Below are 18,847 nucleotides of genomic sequence, written 5' to 3'. Positions count from 1 at the left end.
TTGCCAAAGATTTAAAAACCTGGCAGTTGAACAATGCATCCTGTTCTGTAGGCCAATACTTGACATGGCTTTGTTTTGAAAACTACAATACAATTTTCATGTACTTTATTTCAAGAACTTTTTTTCTTTATGTTTTTTAAAAGTAAAGAAGTTGTGATCCATCCTGCAGGATTCTGAGTAGAGCTGCAAGAGAACCTGATTTTCATTTCATGGGAAATTCTGCAATTTTTGAATATTTTTCCATTTTGAAACAAAATTTTCCAGGAAATGAAATTAAAAAAAATATATATTTCAGGTCAGCTAAAATGTTTTGTTTCAATAAAATTGAAACATTTAGTTTTGATTTTGACCACTTATACAATTTAAAAATATTTTTCATGAAAAATTCATTTTGAAAAGTAATTTCAAAGCAAAAGAATCAAACAATTTTAACCCGAAAATATTGAAATGGGGCATTCCAACATTAGAAAAAAATGAAACTAAGCCTCTTGATAAATGAAATTTTATCTAAAGCCACACTTTTTGCAAAACATCTCAATTAAACAAAAAAGGCATTTTTTAGGTCAAGAAGTTTCATCAAGATATTTCCATCCAGCTCCAGTTCTAAGTGTTCTTCACTCCCCGTAGAGTCAAGGGCAGATGAGAGTCCAGTATTAACACAGGACCAGGCTCTGTAGGTTAAGTAGTTAAATGGAAAAAAAATCAGGAGAAATCTCTCTCATAACTTGAATATTTGATAGCCTAATTACTATGATTTTTGACTTGGGGTTTTAGTCTCTGTAGTAACATCTGTTCTACATCATAGAGCTAAAGACTGATGTATTTTCTTTAAAAAAACCCATATTACTCAGGTATTTTACTAAAACAATCTCCATCTGAAATATTTAACATGACATTGAAAGGCAACAAATTTAAAATTGAAAAAAGGGTACACTTTTTTATTTTTTTTAACACAACCACATAATTAGCTGGAGTTACTCATTGTCATAAAACAAGTCAGGCCAAGAGCTCAGTAGGAATCTGAAACAATTAGACATTTATATGGATAATAAAAACATCCACAGTTAGATTAGATCAGACGACAAAGTGGATGTAAACCTTCATGCTTCAGGGCACAAACCTGCAGCTTCACAGAGGTTAGGAAAAAACTTCCCTTATTTGGAGATTATTGCATAATTATTCACTACTATGTTTCTTGCACCTGCTGCTGAAGCAATCAGTAATGGACACTGTTAGAAACTGGGTATTAGGTTAGGGGTAAAATCTTCAAAAGTGACTAAAAGCCAGATTTTCATAGGCATTAAGGCATCTAAAAATGCAGGTATACGCTTACTTGGAATTTCAAAAGTGCCTAGGCAGGTTATGTGCCTACTCCCAATTGAAATCAATGGGAATAAGGTGCCCAGCCTTCTTAGGCAGGTCTGTAAAACCTACTAGGCTCCTATTTGCATCTTAAGGTATCTAAATATCTTCGAAAACTCTGGCTTTTAGACAGTCTGAAAATTTTATCCCAGATCTGTTATGACGGACCTGGGCCAGCGGCTCTTCTTTAGCCATTCCTGTGTTCCTGAGGAACCAAAGCTGAATTTTGCCAATGTTCTCTGTATTTATAATGGGCCAAACCAAACCTGGGGTTTAAATGCCCCTAAACATTGGGGTGATTGAAATTGGGATCTGAATTTTGCAGCTCAAGCCAATTTAAATGATTGGCTGCTATTTTGCCAATGGTTAAAAAATAATAGATTTTGTGGTTTCTTTCCTGTTATTGCAGACATGTTACTTTCCAGGCCTGCTGTATACATTAGCATCACATTCAGAATTTGAACCTACAATCTAAATATGTTATTACTGCCAATTAAATCATGAAGATTTGTTGCATCGCAGAAGAGCAGGAACAGAGTTCAACATTTAATGTGATCCCAAGCAGAGAGAGAAAGCGTGTGTGTGTATGCATATGCGTTTATTCATTCCCAGCATGCTCTTATATACAATATGGTAAGCAATCACAATTGCTAATTAATTAATTAAACCCACACAGCCACAGCTGTAACCCATAGGGTAATTATCATCCTACACACCTGTCTGACTTATCATCCTATTTACAATTAGCTGGCCAATGAGAACAAGCCCAAGGCCAGCCCTTCACACACAGTTCCCAACACAATCAGCTCATCCCAAAAGCCTAAACAATCTCAGCATCTCACATTCTATTCCCACATCTCCCCCCTTTATTCACAATCAAAAGAAGAGGGAAAAGGAAAAAAGGATAAAAACATTTCACCAAACATTTCCAACTTATAACAACATAACACCACAATCTATCACAAGCCAAAATTAAAACTTTATAAAGCCAACCCATATGACCATGCAATCCTTAACATATAACCCCAATAACACCAAACAAAAACAAGGCACAACAAATAAATAGTGCAAACTCTACAGAATTCCCCCTTTCCCAATAACACACCAAAGCATCCCTCAGATGTCAGGTGATCAGACTGACACTGAGGGAGGGGGGGTCCTAGAGAAAATACATAAACCACATAAAAATCTTAACAATACAACAACAATTCTGGCCAGAAGACATCACAAAACAAAACAAAAACACAAACACAAAACATAACTCTTAATAATAATTGCATGGTACACTAAATGCTATGCAACCAGCACAAAATTTCTTGCAAGCACAGCAAAATTATCTCAAACAAATAAATCAGTAATTAAGTCAGTGGCTAAGGGAATGTTTCTTTCTTCTTCTACTGCTTTCACAGCTAAGTAGAAGCAGCTTAGTCCAGCACAGCCCAAGTATTTAGGCTGCACCTTCATTTTTGCCAAAGAATTGAGTTAAGCTGAGGAGATCTTTTACTTCAAAGTCTCGCAACCTTGCAGTCATTCAGAGGCCATTATCATGAGCAATTTCAATTAGTCTCAGGTCAAAAGCCTTTGATTGATATCTTAACTCTTGTTTCAACAGAGCATTAAGATCAAGATCTACGCCGCGCCGGGAAGGAGACAGGGAAGGTGGGACGAAGGCAGGCGGCTGGGTCACAGCTCCTGCTGCTCTGCGATGCATATCACCGTTCTTTCTTCCGCTAATACAGCGGTTCCCATGGTAGCTGCTCACCTCTGAGTTCCGGTGTGCCTCCCTTTTCAGACGCCCTGCAGCTTGCCGCTCAACACTGAGCTCAGGTGCGCCCCTCTTTTTGGACGTCCTGCGGCTCCCAGCCGCTCAACACTGAGACTCAGGTGCGCCCCCCCCCCTTTTTTTTTTTTCTCGGACGCCCTGTGGCCGCTGCTCGACACTGAGCTCAGGTGCGCCTCCTTTTTTCGGACGCCCTGCGGCTCCCAGCCGCTCGACACTGAGACTCAGGTGCGCCTCCTTTTTTCAGGCCACCGATACTATTGCCCGCAGCTTCTCCACCATTTGTTGCATCGCAGAAGAGCAGGAACAGAGTTCAACATTTAATGTGATCCCAAGCAGAGAGAGAAAGCGTGTGTGTGTATGCATATGCGTTTATTCATTCCCAGCATGCTCTTATATACAATATGGTAAGCAATCACAATTGCTAATTAATTAATTAAACCCACACAGCCACAGCTGTAACCCATAGGGTAATTATCATCCTACACACCTGTCTGACTTATCATCCTATTTACAATTAGCTGGCCAATGAGAACAAGCCCAAGGCCAGCCCTTCACACACAGTTCCCAACACAATCAGCTCATCCCAAAAGCCTAAACAATCTCAGCATCTCACATTCTATTCCCACAAAGATTCATTATTGTTGATAGTGAACTGCAATTTGCGATGCTTGCATGCTGGCTCATTAGATGTTTTGCCTTCATGCATACACTTATAAGAGCAAGAAAATGAGTTTTGTACATTTAACATTATAGTTTCTAAAATGACCATAGGTGACATACAAATCCTAATTTAAACTAGTCTTTGGCAATATTTCAGTCTAATTTAATCTATTACTTTCCATAGATTTGTCATTAGATATCTTCCAGGATGTCTTTCTTGGAGCCAACCAACGTATTTATTTTTGAGGAAGCATTCTGGAGTTCCACTTGTGTTAAAATAATGCAGACTCTAAGAAAGCAAATATCTCAAAGCATTAGCTACATGTTCCTTTAGTTTCCTGGTACAGGTAGGAAACTGGGAAGGATAGATTGTGCTTCTCCTCCAGGCCCCAGTGATAGACTTTCCATTTGCTAATGATGCAAACTTCTCAGGGCGTAATCATTACATTGGAAAAGGGTAATAACACAGCTCAGAATGATTTAGACCAGGAAAACGAGCAGATAAAGAGTCTGTGCAGCTCAGTGTAGAGAAAATTAAGGTAATAATGAGGCAAGGTCCAAAAAACAAGATGAGGGAATTCTTCATTCAAGGTCAGACTGCATAACATTGGGCCAAAGGATGAAACTCAACCCTTCACTATTTAGCAGGAGACAAAATACAAACAAATTCTAGGATGCAAAAATATGTCATATCTAAGGTGGACAAAGTTATCCTGGCACTGCATAAGGGCCAAGTAAGAACACAGTTGCAATGCTGTATGCGCTGTCAGTCAACATAATAGGGGGTTCAAGAAACACTATGGGGGAAGAGAAGAAGAGCCAACAGAATAGAGATCAAGGTCTAATGGAACACGCTTCATTGTGTGGATGGTTTGCAGCAGAGAAGTGTTTGGGGAAACTCAAGCAAAACAAAATAATGCTAAAACAACCCTTCAACATCCGCAGAACTGCTACATGCAATAGTTCATCTAATTTTAAAACTGACATTTAGCCAAAGCCAGAGAAACGAGTCATGCATAAGGCTAAACCATTCCTTTTTTTTGAACTGGGAATAGAAAAAAATTCTACAAATTCACTGGAAAAAAATGAAAAATGAGCCATCTCACAACACATACTGCCTCCTTTGCTCTATGGATAATTACAGCCCCTTGTTTAAGCAGTGAACAGAATTGTTTCTCATAATGCACTTCTTTAAATTAATTCTCTTAAAGGTTCAGTGTGTGATTCAGATATTCAAGTAGGGCAAAACCACCCTCATTCATAGAAAATAATACTTTGCACTTATGTCTTACCTTTCATCTAAAGATCTCAAAGTCCTCTACAAACATTCCCTGATTGTCTCCCTACATCCTTGTGAGATAGTACAGATGAGTATTACGTACGTTGGAAAGTTGAGTGTAAAAAGAGGCACGCACAGGTAGGTTAAGTTTCTTGCCAAGATGACACAATGCATTAGTCAGTGGCAGAGTTAAACACATAACCTAGGAGTCCTCTGTTCTAATAGATCATAAGAATCTCTAGAAGAATCCCAGTGTTGGATCTGAGAGGTTCCAAGAAAGGAATTAAATGAAAACCTTTCAGAAAAGACATCTGGGTTTATTTTGTATAATTCCTTTGAAATGAACATGACTCTTCTTTGCATTAATGCTAAATCACCATGAAATTTGCTACTTTCCAGAAAAGTTTTATGTTGTTTTCTCATTAAAGCCTGTCAAATATATTAATTTTTATTTCTCTAGAAACAATTTTATTTCTCTAGGTAAATATCTATATCTATATATTCCTCCCCTTCCTGTCTTATTCTTACTCCACAACTTGATGGTATAATATTAGTCGCCATGAAAGCCTTTATCTTAATTTTCAACATAAGCAGAACAGTTAAAAATAGAAAAGAATAGGAGCATGCATTGCCTCAAAGTTCCTCAGTAGTGTCAGATCAATGATATGGAGCTTTATTCTGTGCTCATCCGCAGAATGAGAAAGATCTCTGCTGCTTAAATATTACTTTGTCTCACCTGAAAATTTGCCTTATTCTTTATTTAAAAGGGTGGCATGCCATATATGACTGTTGCTTATCCAAGCACAGCCAGCTGCAAATGAAAATTAGAAGAATGCAATCTGTTTTAGCACAAATCTGGGTACAAGCCAGGAAATTCACATGATTTCTTTGTATTGCAAAGGGGTAAAAATCCATTTGAATGACCACAGATTCAGATATCTTTCCTCTTTATTAACCATTTTCCAGTTTTCTTTATGATCATGTTAATATTTTTACAAGAACCTAAGTTGTCTCATTTGATAACAGCTCCCACCAAAATACTACATCTAAAGGTTTATTATTTATTGCATACATTTATCTGACACCTGTCAGTTACCCTTTACCCATCACCCTTTTTTAGCACCAGGAATTTAAAACCACAAAGAGAAGATGTACCTTAGCAATGAGGGAAAATGAGCTGTTCATTATTAGGAGGCATTGGCCATGCTTCCTAACTATAATGACCTGGCTCAGGATTAGGCAATTTCTATATATAGCAAATTCCAGATAGGAGAGTCTGCTCCTTGGCTCTTTGAGCCTCATTTTTGAGACAGTGAATGTAAGTGTTCCAGTGATGAGTGCAAATTGTAGCACAGGACATAGAAGGAGAGCTAATCCCTGGGATAGCTGGGCCTCAGGGCATTTGGGTCTCTGTAGACTGTAACCAGCAGAGCTACAGAATTACCTTAAAGTTCACCTAAAATGTTGCTGGCACAGCATCAGAATGTTGTGTTTAGAATATATTCTGTAGTTCAGCGACACCCCCCAATTCTGTCTCCCCAAAGAGTTGTTGACATGTCATTACAAAACCAACAAAAGCCAGGGCACCAGACAGACAAAATAAGTGCATGATACTGCAAAATCTTAGAACCACATGCATATTTATTCTTATATGGAGTCAAAGGGGGGCCATATAAGAGTGTCACATTGTAACACACTGGAGATTCCTGTTGTGTGAGAATACAGTATAGATGAAGCCGTGTAAGGCATGGGTTATAGTAAATAGGCTTTTTAGAGGTCTGTTGTTTTTAAATAGGACATTTAAAATTATGACTGTTTATATTTTGTTTTATTTTGCTCATGAAAAATGGAAAAATTTCTAGTCCCTGGGGAGAAGGGTCACATTTTACACACACACATTCCAAGCAATGTTAACGGGAATGATGTATCTATATGGAGAGGAAAATAGACCCTCAAGTCATTATGGGCCAGATGCGTATGTGAGATGAGGCTCTGCACATTGAGATAAACTGACGTTGGCTCGTCATTAATAGCTTCACTGGTACCTTACGAGATAGTTCTAGGAGCTGTTATCTTCCCAAGGCACCAACTGCAGTCTGATCCAGGAAGAATCAGACACCAGCCCTGGGGAAGATCATGTCTTTTGTCCAGACTGGAGGAAAGGCATTGTGGTGGCAAAACTTATAACATGGAGTTGAGAACTGAACAGTTAGTGACTGAATTTGTAACAGACGATGGGTCATAGACAACGCAAGCTAGTTCAAGGCTACGTTAATAAGAGAATCTGCACAAAGGGCCAGCTATGTAAAGGTATTTAGGCACCTAAAGATGCAGATAGATGCCTAATGGGATTTTCAAAAGTGTCTAGGCATCTAATTCCCAGTGACTTCAATGGGAGTTAGGTGCCTAGGCACTCTCAAAAATCCCACTACGCACATATTTGCATCTTTAAGTACCTAAGTATCTTTAAAAATCTGGCCTTAAAATACTTTAGTTAATTCTCAATTGATATAGCTCTACTGAAGCCAAGAGCTAAGCTGATTCTCACTGACTTAAATGGGAAGTGCCTTGATCCTTTTGCAAATCCCACTAGCAGGCCCAGTGCTACTGGCGTGAGGGGAAAAGGGGACATTTGCCCCCCCTCCAGTGATCTTTAAGGGGTCCCAAATTATTGTCAAAAGGCCAAAATATGTACATAGTTATCAAATGTTAAGCAGTGCAATAGCAGCAGATTGGAGAGTCTTCATCATTTGTATAAATTATAAATCACAGCAAAATACAGACAGAAGTCAAATTTTAGTCCTTTAAACTCTTATACTCCTGAAAAATCTTGAATTGTAATTAGCCCCTGGACTCCTGGAAAGTGTGGGCTTTTTGTCTGTTTTTTTTTTTTAAAATCGTGACATCCAGTGGCCCTCCAGTACCCACTTGCTCCCTCAAAAATGGAGCCTTAGCACTAGCCATGCCCCCTAGGTGCCTATCTGCATCTTTAGACCCCTAAATACCTTTAAAAATCTGGCCTCTGGTGCTTTGCCTCTTTGTTGGACAGTTACTTGAAGTCGATGTGTTTCAGACCAACTGGAAACTGTGGTTCTGAATAAATCAACTAATGGACCATGGTTGATACTGTGTATGCATCATATTTTAGTGACCTCTGAAGGTTCTTGCTTCAGGAAACTTTGTCTCAATCCATGGTCTATTAGTCAGGTTAACTTTTGTTCTTATTAAAAATGACCAGATTTGACTCCAGCAGGATCTATTTCCTTCAGCGAAAGACCCTGCATCAAGGCTGCTAGGAGGTAACAAGTTAGAAATGCCAAATGAGATCATTAGACACTTGTGTTATGCCTCTTTCAGCAAGGCATAATCTCTTCTGATTAGTAAATTTGCTTTTGTTCTTAGGAGTAACTTTAGGTGCTGGGTGATGGAGACTGACTGTGTGTACCAGGTGTCTGATGCCCCCAGCTTGGCACACTCAGCATGATGAAGCGTACTCTTTTGGGGAAAAAGAGAAGTGAGTCTAGACCTCCTAGAGAAGCCACCCAGGAGCAGCTGCTGAGAGAACCAATGAAAATTGGTCCTCAATTCTAGAATGGACAGGAGCAGGCAGAAGCCAATCAGGGCCTAGAAGTGAAGGTAGAAGGAGCTGGCTCCTTCCTCCAGGGTGCAGTCCTGGGTGAAGCTGGAACATGGCAGGATGGGAGTGAGATTTCACATCTTAACCCAAGAACCCCAGCCAGACCAGGGAGTTAAACTCTGACTGCACCTTTTTGGTTAGACCAATGAAAGACTGTTCCATTTGACACTTGGGAATGTAAAGCTCAGGTAGCCACCCTGAGTTGGCCACATCAATTTACTGCTGTCAAATTAAAGGACGTTTGCTTCGTGAGATGCATCACTTCTTCAAGTGAACCTGTGATGGAGAACCAGCACAATAATTTCTGGGGAACATCAAAATTGCTTGGAGAGTGTCATTTATAACTGCAAACTGTTTCTTTAACAACTCTCAGTTATAAAATAAATCACATTTGTTTAAGGGTGTCTATTGTGTGGAAGAAATGTAGAATCTGAATTATCTCTAAAATGATCACAGCTTCTGACTTTTCAGAATGAACATTCAGTCATGGTGATAATAATGGAAGCAAATATGTATGAGAATGAGTCACTGAAGTTTTAGTTTGAGAGGCAAGACCCAGGTTCCCAAAGGATCTTTATTTATAGCCCAAACCAGCTCAGTTTAAAGCTTCAGAGGGACAAATTAAACAGCATGATAAATTAAAGACGTGCCTACTGATAACTCAAATATCTTATTTCCATCACAATACAAGTTTTATTTCCACCACAATACATCACAGCACTGAAACTGCAAAGGCTCTTTGGCTGGTTTAGAACCCTGCAGGAGCTTTTTGGAAGACAGAGTTGAGGAAAAACTTATTAATCTCATTACTTGTTTCTCAATGTATCTGTTTACCTCTATATTTATATAGACATAGAGGGGGTGTGTGTGCGTGTCTGAAATATATAAAATTGAAAGATACAGATACAAAGATGAGCTGCAAAGTAAAGGTACAGAGGTGTAGAGATACACCTATATCTGCACTCTGCATCTCATCTCTGTATCTAGCTTTCTCTACTATTGCTTCCCAAATGCATGTGTGAAATTTATCTTAAATCAATTGAAATATATTCAAAGGGGAAAAAGGGAATTATGTTGATGAAATAGCAGCAAAGAATCCTGTGGCACCTTATAGACTAACAGACGTTTTGCAGCATGAGCTTTCGTGGGTGAATACCCACTTCGTCGGATGCATATAAAACTTCCTTCAGTTATGAAATAGATAACTGACCCCTGAGAGACATTTCATGTGTATTTAGTCCAGAGGAAACTCGTTGGGCAGTAGGACTTTACTAATTTGATGCAATTGAGTTACACAGGAACAGTTCCAAACTACTAAGGCATTAGAGCGAAAACTTTATTGTGTAAACATTACACAACATAACTTCTCAGCCTTTTGGCTAAGATCAAACGTAGAAGCTGTTATCTGATCAATATCTGATACATCACCTGTGCGGGGCTAGTATTTGAGGCATTTTTGCCTAGTGGATAGAGCACTGTCCTGGGACTCAGAGAACTGGTTTCTATTCCCAGCTTTGCCACTGGCCTGTTAGATGACCTTGGGCAAGTCACGTCTCTCTTTGCCTCAGTTTCCCCAACTGTAAAAAGGGGCTAGTGATGCTCACCTCCTAGGTAAAGTGCTTTGATATCCGCAGATAAAAAGTGCTATATAAGAGAGAGGCAATTTTGTTGTTGTCTCAAAGGGAAAAGCCAGGATTCTACAGGACTTATATATGTGCTCTAGTGCTGGTGTGGTGTTCTCCTTTATAATGTGTTCACAGATCATTGGTTCTATCAGTGTGAAGCTGTCAGTGGACACAGACACACACTCTCTGTGTAGCCTCTTAAACAGAGGCAAATCCCTATTGATGCCGTAGCCTACCATTCTTCTGTGGTGTTACTGAGAACATTGTAAAGAGAAATAATGTTAGTGTTTCCTAAAGTTCTTGGGTACTTGTTTATTCCATGCAGCACTGCCTCTGAACTCCTTCAGTCTTGGAGAACTAGAGCTGTTTGAAGGAGAATTTGGGTCTTTTCATTTGCTTTTGGTTGGTGCATTGATCTGCTGCACCATGTGCACTGTCTGTAACAAAAGTATTTTGGCTTTCCTTGCATGTCACTGTGATCTCCAGGGTGCTGGATATGTGATGTATCACAGGCTGCAAATCTCCCTGACAGCAGCTGTGCAGTGAATGTAAACCAGCAGTAACAGAAATAAAGGTTACTTCCAAGCTGAAGATAACTAACTTCCTCACTCTGTTTCAGGTACCACCTACTGGTAAAGTGGGGGGAGGGGAAGACCCTGCTTCTAAAACTCAACTGGCTCTTTATTAAGAGAACTGTTTACAGAGATGCTGCCACTGCAGCTAGGATTCTAGCCACACTCTGTTAAGTGGTTTTGGATCAATGCAGATCCTCAGTTTATCTGATGGTTTTCTCACCACTGCTAGGCTACTAATCCCCTCTGAGCTAGTCTCAACAGGTGTAACGATGCCACTTCTTTGCATGGTTGCCTATCCCATGGCTCCACCAGGGTTAATGCATTCAGTAGTTTTACAGGCTGCACATTGGGGGTCTACTTCTAACTCCAGCTTGCTATCTGGGTGTCCATCTCCTTGAAATATGTCCTGACATTCTGTTAGAATGCTGGTCAGGGCCCCCGGTGCCTGTTCTTCCTCCTCTCACGTTGAAGATGTTTTGGTATTGTACTGCAAGCAAATCCATGGTTTGCACTGCCCAGCAGTGGGTGGTACTCCAATGTGTCAGCTAGTATAAATTCCAAGTTATGTCTCTTGTTTCATGGGTTTCTTATCAATGGCCTACATTTGCCCATTGGTCTCAGAATGGTTTTATTGCACTTGGGTCATATTCCTCCAGTCTAATATTGATGCTTATCTGTGTTGCTGGGTTAAATTGCAGCTGGCTCCACGATCCACCTTGAATCTAACTGCTCATCTAATAGCATAGTTGCAAATATGGCAGTTGAATGGCTGGCTGCCTTCTTCCTCAGTGTGTGTACACTGCAGGTCTTTGGGTCTGCTAGAAGTGCACTGCAGAAACTTTGTTGGAAGTCTCTACATCCTCAATCCCTGCATGTACTTGTGCCTTTCTTCCAGGGGTGGCTTCAGTATTGGACATAAATTGGTTCTGTTTCCCACATCCTTTGCACCACTACCCATAAGCTGGGCATTTTTCGTTCTGCCTTCAGTGTTGCTTTCCAAAGTATGTACAGTGCAGCATGATGTCTGCATTCTTGGCTGGTCAGTCTCTGCCCTGCCTCCTGAGTTCCTTCAGCTTCAGCCTTTGCACTTGTTCTGCACTAGTGATTGTTGTTACTTTGATCCCTTCCCTGGACAGTTCAGTTGCCCTTGCTATTTGAAGCCACTTCTCCAGGGTTAAATCTCCTTCTCCCCACACTCTCTCTCCTGTTAATGGGAATCATGTGTCCCACAAATAATTCTTTCTCCAATTAGGGAATTTCTAATGTCTCCAAAATTACATGTGGATGCCAAAGTTCTCAGCTCTGCAATGTATCGATTTCCTCTTCAGCTTCTTGGTTTCAGGTTAAAAAAAAAGTAACTCTCTACAGTGATAAGGTGGGTGAGGTGGTATCTTTTATTGGACCAGCATCTGTTGGTGAGAGAGACAAGTTTACACAGAGATCAGGTCTCTCTACAGTTTCATGCTGTTTGGGTTTACAGTACTCAGACACCTTTATCAGCTGTTCCAGTGTTTCAGGTATGATTAGAAAGAGTGTCTTCTCACATACTTCTCATCCCTTCCTCCAATAAAATACTAAAAAAAGCACCATCTGTTCCTCACCTGTATTCCCTGTGGTCAGCTCTGTATGAAGGTATAATTCTTGCTTCCGTTGCTTCCATTCCAATGAAAGGTTTTTTTGTTGAGAAATCTAGCATTCCTGGTGGTCCCAGTCCTCTATGCTGCTTGTTTGCTGATGCTATCTATTTGCCTGCTAATCACACTCTCCTCCCTGTTATGGGGCTCGCTAGACTGAGTTGCCACCATGTTTTAGGTACCATATGCTGCAAAATAATATGACAGGTCTCCATGGTTCTAAAACTAAATTGACTCTTTATTAAGAGAACTATTTACAGCCATGCTACAACCACAGCTTCCTTCTGGCTTCCTTCCTCTCTTGCCTTCTCCACACTAGTTCATCCTGCTCCTCCCTCCACGTTCCATGACGATTTGCTATATTTTGGACTTTTAAATAGGTGAACCTTAGTATTGTTTCTGTTTACTTTAGAATTAAATATAAGCTAATGGGAGTCATTCATGACCTGAATTATTAAATCTATTCACTGCAAGACTTTTAGTTATCTCAAGACATTTTGTCTAATTCTAAGATCAAAACAAAATTAAGATGTGCCCTGCACTGTGGGACCCAGGCTTGTGGACTCAGTGTTTCCAAGCCCATGCTCTAGCATCCACATTGCACTGTAAGACTGGGTGTACAATTGCTGGACCCGATTCTCACAGTTGTGCTAATGCATCCACACTGCACTTCACAAACCTTCTAACTTGGGTCTGCAGCTTGACCTGCATCCACACCGCAAAATGACAGGGCTTGTCACAGCAGGACTCAGGCTCTGAAACACACACATGCACACTCCTAGCAGGGGTTGTACCATACAACTGGAGAATTGCTAACATAGTTCCTATTTTTAAGAAAGGGAAAAAAGGTAATCCGAGTAACTATAGGCCTGTTAGTTTGACATCTGTAGTATGTAAGGTCTTGGAAAATTTTTTGAAGGAGAAAGTAGTTAAGGACATTGAGGTCAATGGTAATTGGGACAAAATACAACATGGTTTTACAAAAGGTAGATCATGCCAAACCAACCTGATCTCCTTCTTTGAGAAGGTAACAGATTTTCTAGACAAAGGAAACACAGTGGATCTAATTTACCTCGATTTCAGTAAGGCATTTGACACGGTTCCACATGGGGAATTATTAGTTAAATTGGAAAAGATGGGGATCAATATGAAAATTGAAAGGTGGATAAGGAACTGGTTAAAGGGGAGACTACAAAGGGTCGTACTGAAAGGTGAACTGTCAGGCTGGAAGGAGGTTTCTAGTGGAGTTCCTCAGGGATCAGTTTGGGGGCCAATCTTATTTAACCTTTTTATTACTGACCTTGGCACAAAAAGCGGGAATGTGCTAATAAAGTTTGCGGATGACACAAAGCTGGGAGGTATTGTTAACACAGAGAAGGACCGGGATATCATACAGGAAGATCTGGATGACTTTGTAAACTGGAGTAATAGTAATGGGATGAAATTTAATAGTGAAAAGTGCAAGGTCATGCATTTAGGGATTATTAACAAGAATTTTAGTTATAAATTGGGGTCACATCAGTTGGAAGTAACAGAGGAGGAGAAGGACCTCAGAGTATTGGTTGATCACAGGATGACTATGAGCCGCCAATGTGATATGGCCATTAAAAAAGCTAATGCAGTTTTAGGATGCATCAGGCGAGGTATTTCCAGCAAAGATTAGGAGGTGTTAGTACCATTGTACAAGGCACTGGTGAGACCTCATCTGGAATACTGTGTGCAGTTCTGGTCTCCAATGTTTAAGAAGAATGAATTCAAACTGGAACAGCTTCAGAGATGGGCTACTAAGATGATCCGAGGAATGGAAAACCTGTCTTATGAAAGGAGACTCAAAGAGCTTGGCTTGTTTAGCCTAACCAAAAGAAGGTTGAGGGGGGATATGATGGCTCTTTATAAATATATCAGAGGGATTAATATTAGGGAGGGAGAGGAATTATTTAAGATTAGTACCAATGTGGACACAAGAACAAATGGATATAAACTGGACACTAGGAAGTTTGGACTTGAAATTAGACGAAGGTTTCTAACCATTAGAGGAGTGAAGTTCTGGAACAGCCTTCCAAGGGGAGTAGTGGGGGCAAAAGACATATCTGGCTTTAAGACTAAGCTTGATAAGTTTATGGAGGGGATGGTATGATGAGATAGCCTAATTTTGGCAATTAATCAAAGATCAGTTGCCAAATTATCAGCAGGTAAGTATGCCCAGTGGTCTGGGATGGGATGTTAGATGGGATGGGATCTGAGTTACTACAGAGAATTCTTTCCTGGGTGCTGGCTGGTGAGTCTTGCCCACATGCTCAGGGTTTAACTGATCGCCATATTTGGGGTTGGGAAGGCATTTTCCTCCAGGGCAGATTGGCAGAGGCCCTGGAAGTTTTTTGCCTTCCTCTGCAGCATGGGGCACGGGTCACTCGCTGGAGGATTCTCTGCAGCTTGAGGTCTTCAAACCACACTTTGAGGACTTCAGTAACTCAGAAATAGGTTAGGGGTTTATTATAGAAATGGATGGGTGAGATTGTATGGCCTGCATTGTGCAAGAGGTCAGACTAGATGATCATAATGGTCCCTTCTGACCTTAAAGTCTATGAGTCTAGGGCCTGGGTTCTTGGTGTTCACTGACCTGAGTCGCACTGACTTGTGCGTGGACAGGTGCGGGGCTTGGGCCTAAACCTGAATCAGAGTCTGGCTTAGTGTGCAGTGTAGACATAACCTATGAGAAGAGAGACACGGGGGAGGCAGCTTGATCCTCCCTGATCATGGGGCTCTCGGAGGCCCATTTGGCACCTAGTACAGGTTAGGACAGCTTGGCGGTCTGGTCTAATTTGGGCCATGGTTGCCATAGTCCCTATGAACATAGCGGAAGACAGAATAGCCCCCTCCTGTTATCTGCCTTGGAGTCTTCTGTGGGGGTGGAGAGTGTACAGATGCAGAAGTCTGGCTGGGTTTATTTAAGCATCATTTGCTCTGTGCTATACTTTTCTGTTTCCTTTCCATATTTGATTTATAGCTCTGGCTCCGCATCCCACAAGTTCATGTAAAGCAAAAGAAATAAACAGGCAATTGCACAGCTAACAATTTTCGGAATGTGGATTTGGGGGCCAAGTTCATTCTAGCCTAATGATGGGCATTCCAGAACTCTCCTGTCTCCGAGCTGTGCTGGTGCCACCAGCTAGGGATGGGTGAGGAGGAAGGAGCAGTTAATTCCAGAGATGCTGGCTGGGAAAGAAATGCAGCAAGGCTTCCTTTTCCCAGGCTACTTCTAATGCCACCAGCCTGGGTGAGAGGAGGCCTCAGAAACTCCTCTTTTTTCTGGGCCACTCTTGCTGCCAGAAGTTGGAGTAGGTGGGAAGGAGGACTTCCCCTACCCCTGCTATCCATCCTTCCTACCTTCCTTCCATTTATCCTCCACTCTTTTTCTCTCACACACACAGTGAAAAAGAGAGCAAGGCATGTGGCTTGAGGAAGGAAATTGAAAGACAATGAGTAGTGGAGGGGTGGTGATAATGAATGTGGGGTTCAGAATGAAGGGTCAGTGGAGCAGGAGGAAGGAAGAGGTAGGGGAGAGAGGAGGAGAAAAAGGTGGCAGTGGGAGTGCCTGTCCTCTGAGGGTGTCTTGAGCTGGGAAGTCATTTGTTCTGCACAAAAGTGCCCAATTAGGTTAGGAACCCATTTCCCATTAAAAATGGGATGTAGGCACCTAAGTCATTTAGGCATCTTTGAAAATGTTACCCATAATGATTTAGAATATGAAAAAGAGTAAGTGGATATGTGCACTGAAAGTTCACTTCATAAAACTTTTCTTGGCTTCTCCATTTTTGGAATGGAACATGAAACTTGTTAGAATTTTTTTAGTCAAGGTATTTATAGTTACTGAAGCCAAAATATTGTTCGTTTCACTTACATTCTTTAGTGCACCACAAGTACATGGAATGTTGACAACACAACCAGAGGAACTAATATATACAGTATCTAGAACAAAAGTATAATAAAAAACCCGAGAGCTATGTATATGACTATGGAAAATATCGTAATAAACCCAGGTTACCATAATTGCAAACTACCATGCAGCCTGCTTACTTGATGGGGGTCCATAGGTAAAAGGTGAAAGAAGAAAAGGAAAATGTGAGGATTGCGGATCAGTAGAGACAAAGGCATAGGAGGAAGACAAGGGAAGGGAAGATAATGAAGAGGAAATGAAGAGAAAGGGGAGATGAGAAACAAAGATCAGAGAAACAGAGAAAAGGGATAATGGAGTGGAGGCATAACAGACTGACAGAACAGTGGAGAAGGTTAATGGTGAATCAAAGAAAAAGACAGGAGGAAAAAGATGGGCAGGTAAAGGTGAAAAGAGAAGAAAAACAGAGGGTGAATGGAGAAAAGGTGGAAAACATTTTTTTTCAAGTCCATCCCCCAAAATATAACCAACACTTGTACACTGTGATTACACCATCATGCATAGGGTTGGCCAAAGGATGTTGGGGGACAGTTATATGGATCTTTGAGGCATCCCCAAATTTACCTGATATTTTTATATGAAAAGGAGATTGAGGGTTCAGGTTACCAGTAGCCTACTACGAGAGAGCTTGCATAGAAACCAACATTTAACATAAAGAGTTCTGTCTAGGGAAAACCTGAAAAGAATATTTGTAGAATTTGCCCAGCTATAGTCAGAATCATTGCAAAATAAAAATGGTGCCTTCTCATTCAGCTATATTTTACTTTCATGATAAAGCAGTGGATAACTTTTGACACTATTTGGCATCACTTAGCTAATACTGCAGTGGGAGAATGAGCTGGATCCTATTCTGCTTCGTGCATCAACTAAATTGTCAGCACTAACAGTTTTAAAGTGCTCACAATGGGACAGATCATGTTATCAATTGTAAGCAGAAATTCACATTGGTTCAAGAGGGATTTCTGCTTCAAAACTGATGGTATATTAATAAGATCTAATACCTACACTTCCACTTCACAGATTCTCCAGTATTATAACTGTGTTGCATTCATCAGTTCCTGCAATACCAAGACAGGCCATACAGGAGGCAAAGGTATTCATCTAACTCAGCAAGTTATGAAGGACAGCAAAATATTCAAGGACGCATCAGTTCATTGGTACTGACAGTGATGTGGGAAGCAGAAACACAGCTTAAGTTTTGGATCTAGGTTACGTTTACAGTGAACATAAAAGAAAACTTTTTTTTTGTAATTTTCACACTGACAAAATTTGATTTGGAGATATTTGGAAGGGAATAAATACAGTACCCTGTGATATCATTTTCAGCATTATAACTTTGCTACTCCTTTTCCTTTGCACTTATATAACTTTTTTCATTCAAGGCTCTCAAAGTGCTTTACAAGCATTAACAAACAAAGCTTTTATTAAAGTCATAAATTTTTGTGAATGTTAATACATTTTTAATGTCAGAAACAGAACTGCACGAGGCTGAAATGAGCCAAAATTCAGCATAGCAGACATGACTTGCAGAAACATTTTTTATTTGCCGATTATTTTATCTGTCATGTTTCTTTGGTGAAAACAAAAGAAATGCGACCTTAGGAAACTAATCTTGATGGCATTTCTTCCCAGAGAAATAGATTGAAACTAAACTGCAGAGGCCAATGCTGGAGTTTGCAGTTTACTGTTCAGCCTTTTCTGGTGAGTGAGTGCAACTTTAGATAAAAAGTTGCAGATGTTATCCTAAACATCTTTTGATGGGAAGGACCAGATCTTCAGCTAGACTGATTTACATCAGCTGAGGATTTGTCCTAAAATGACAGTAGATAGATTAAATCCCTGGCATTCTTAGAAATGGCAGAGATTAATTCCATAGCAATATAAACTTTCATTTTTGCTTTGAGACTCAAGGCTGTATTTTGGATGATCTATTCCAAGGCCTGATTATTAATCAGTCTCTGGGTTGTGAAGACTCATAAAATGTAGTCCTTACCATTCTTAGGACTTGTCTAAATGCAGAGCTGCACAAGTTTAACAAAAATCTTTTTAATTTAAACTGATTTAGATAAACTGGTGCAAAGAGCTGTGTGAAACGTGTATTTCATTTTAGCCTATGTCAGTTAGGAACAGGTTTAATGAAACCATAGAAAGACACTTATACTGAAGCAAGAATGTCCACATAGGGTATCCGACGAAGTGGGTATTCATCCACGAAAGCTCATGCTCCAATACGTCTGTTACACATAGGGTATGTCTATGTGGCAATTAGACACCAGTTTCTGGTCCTTGTCAGCTAGCTCGGGCTAAGGGCTGTTTAATTGCTGTACAGATGTTTGG

The 18,847-nt window shown here is 40.3% G+C and overlaps 1 long non-coding RNA gene and 1 other non-coding gene across 4 annotated transcripts in view; both read left to right on the top strand.

The window, feature by feature from the left end:
• Nucleotides 1–18,847, top strand: part of LOC120370614 — a 174,201-nt gene that overhangs the window by 67,230 nt on the left and 88,124 nt on the right. Inside the window, exon 5 of one of the 3 annotated variants that reach the window (XR_005583834.1) lies at nucleotides 17,531–17,603. The exons of 1 other annotated variant lie outside the window; for it this stretch is intronic. This is a non-coding gene — a long non-coding RNA (uncharacterized LOC120370614). Of the gene's footprint in view, nucleotides 1–8,486; nucleotides 8,904–17,530; nucleotides 17,604–18,847 lie in introns of those variants that run through there. One more of the 3 variants, XR_005583838.1, reaches the window with a different exon arrangement.
• On the top strand, nucleotides 10,081–10,272 carry LOC120371200. Its single transcript, XR_005584197.1, has one exon. It is a non-coding gene; the product is annotated as a U2 spliceosomal RNA (small nuclear RNA).

Source organism: Mauremys reevesii, linkage group 8, assembly GCF_016161935.1.
Source record: "Mauremys reevesii isolate NIE-2019 linkage group 8, ASM1616193v1, whole genome shotgun sequence".
Lineage (NCBI taxonomy): Eukaryota > Metazoa > Chordata > Testudines > Geoemydidae > Mauremys > Mauremys reevesii.
This window is presented reverse-complemented; position numbering and strand designations above follow the sequence as displayed.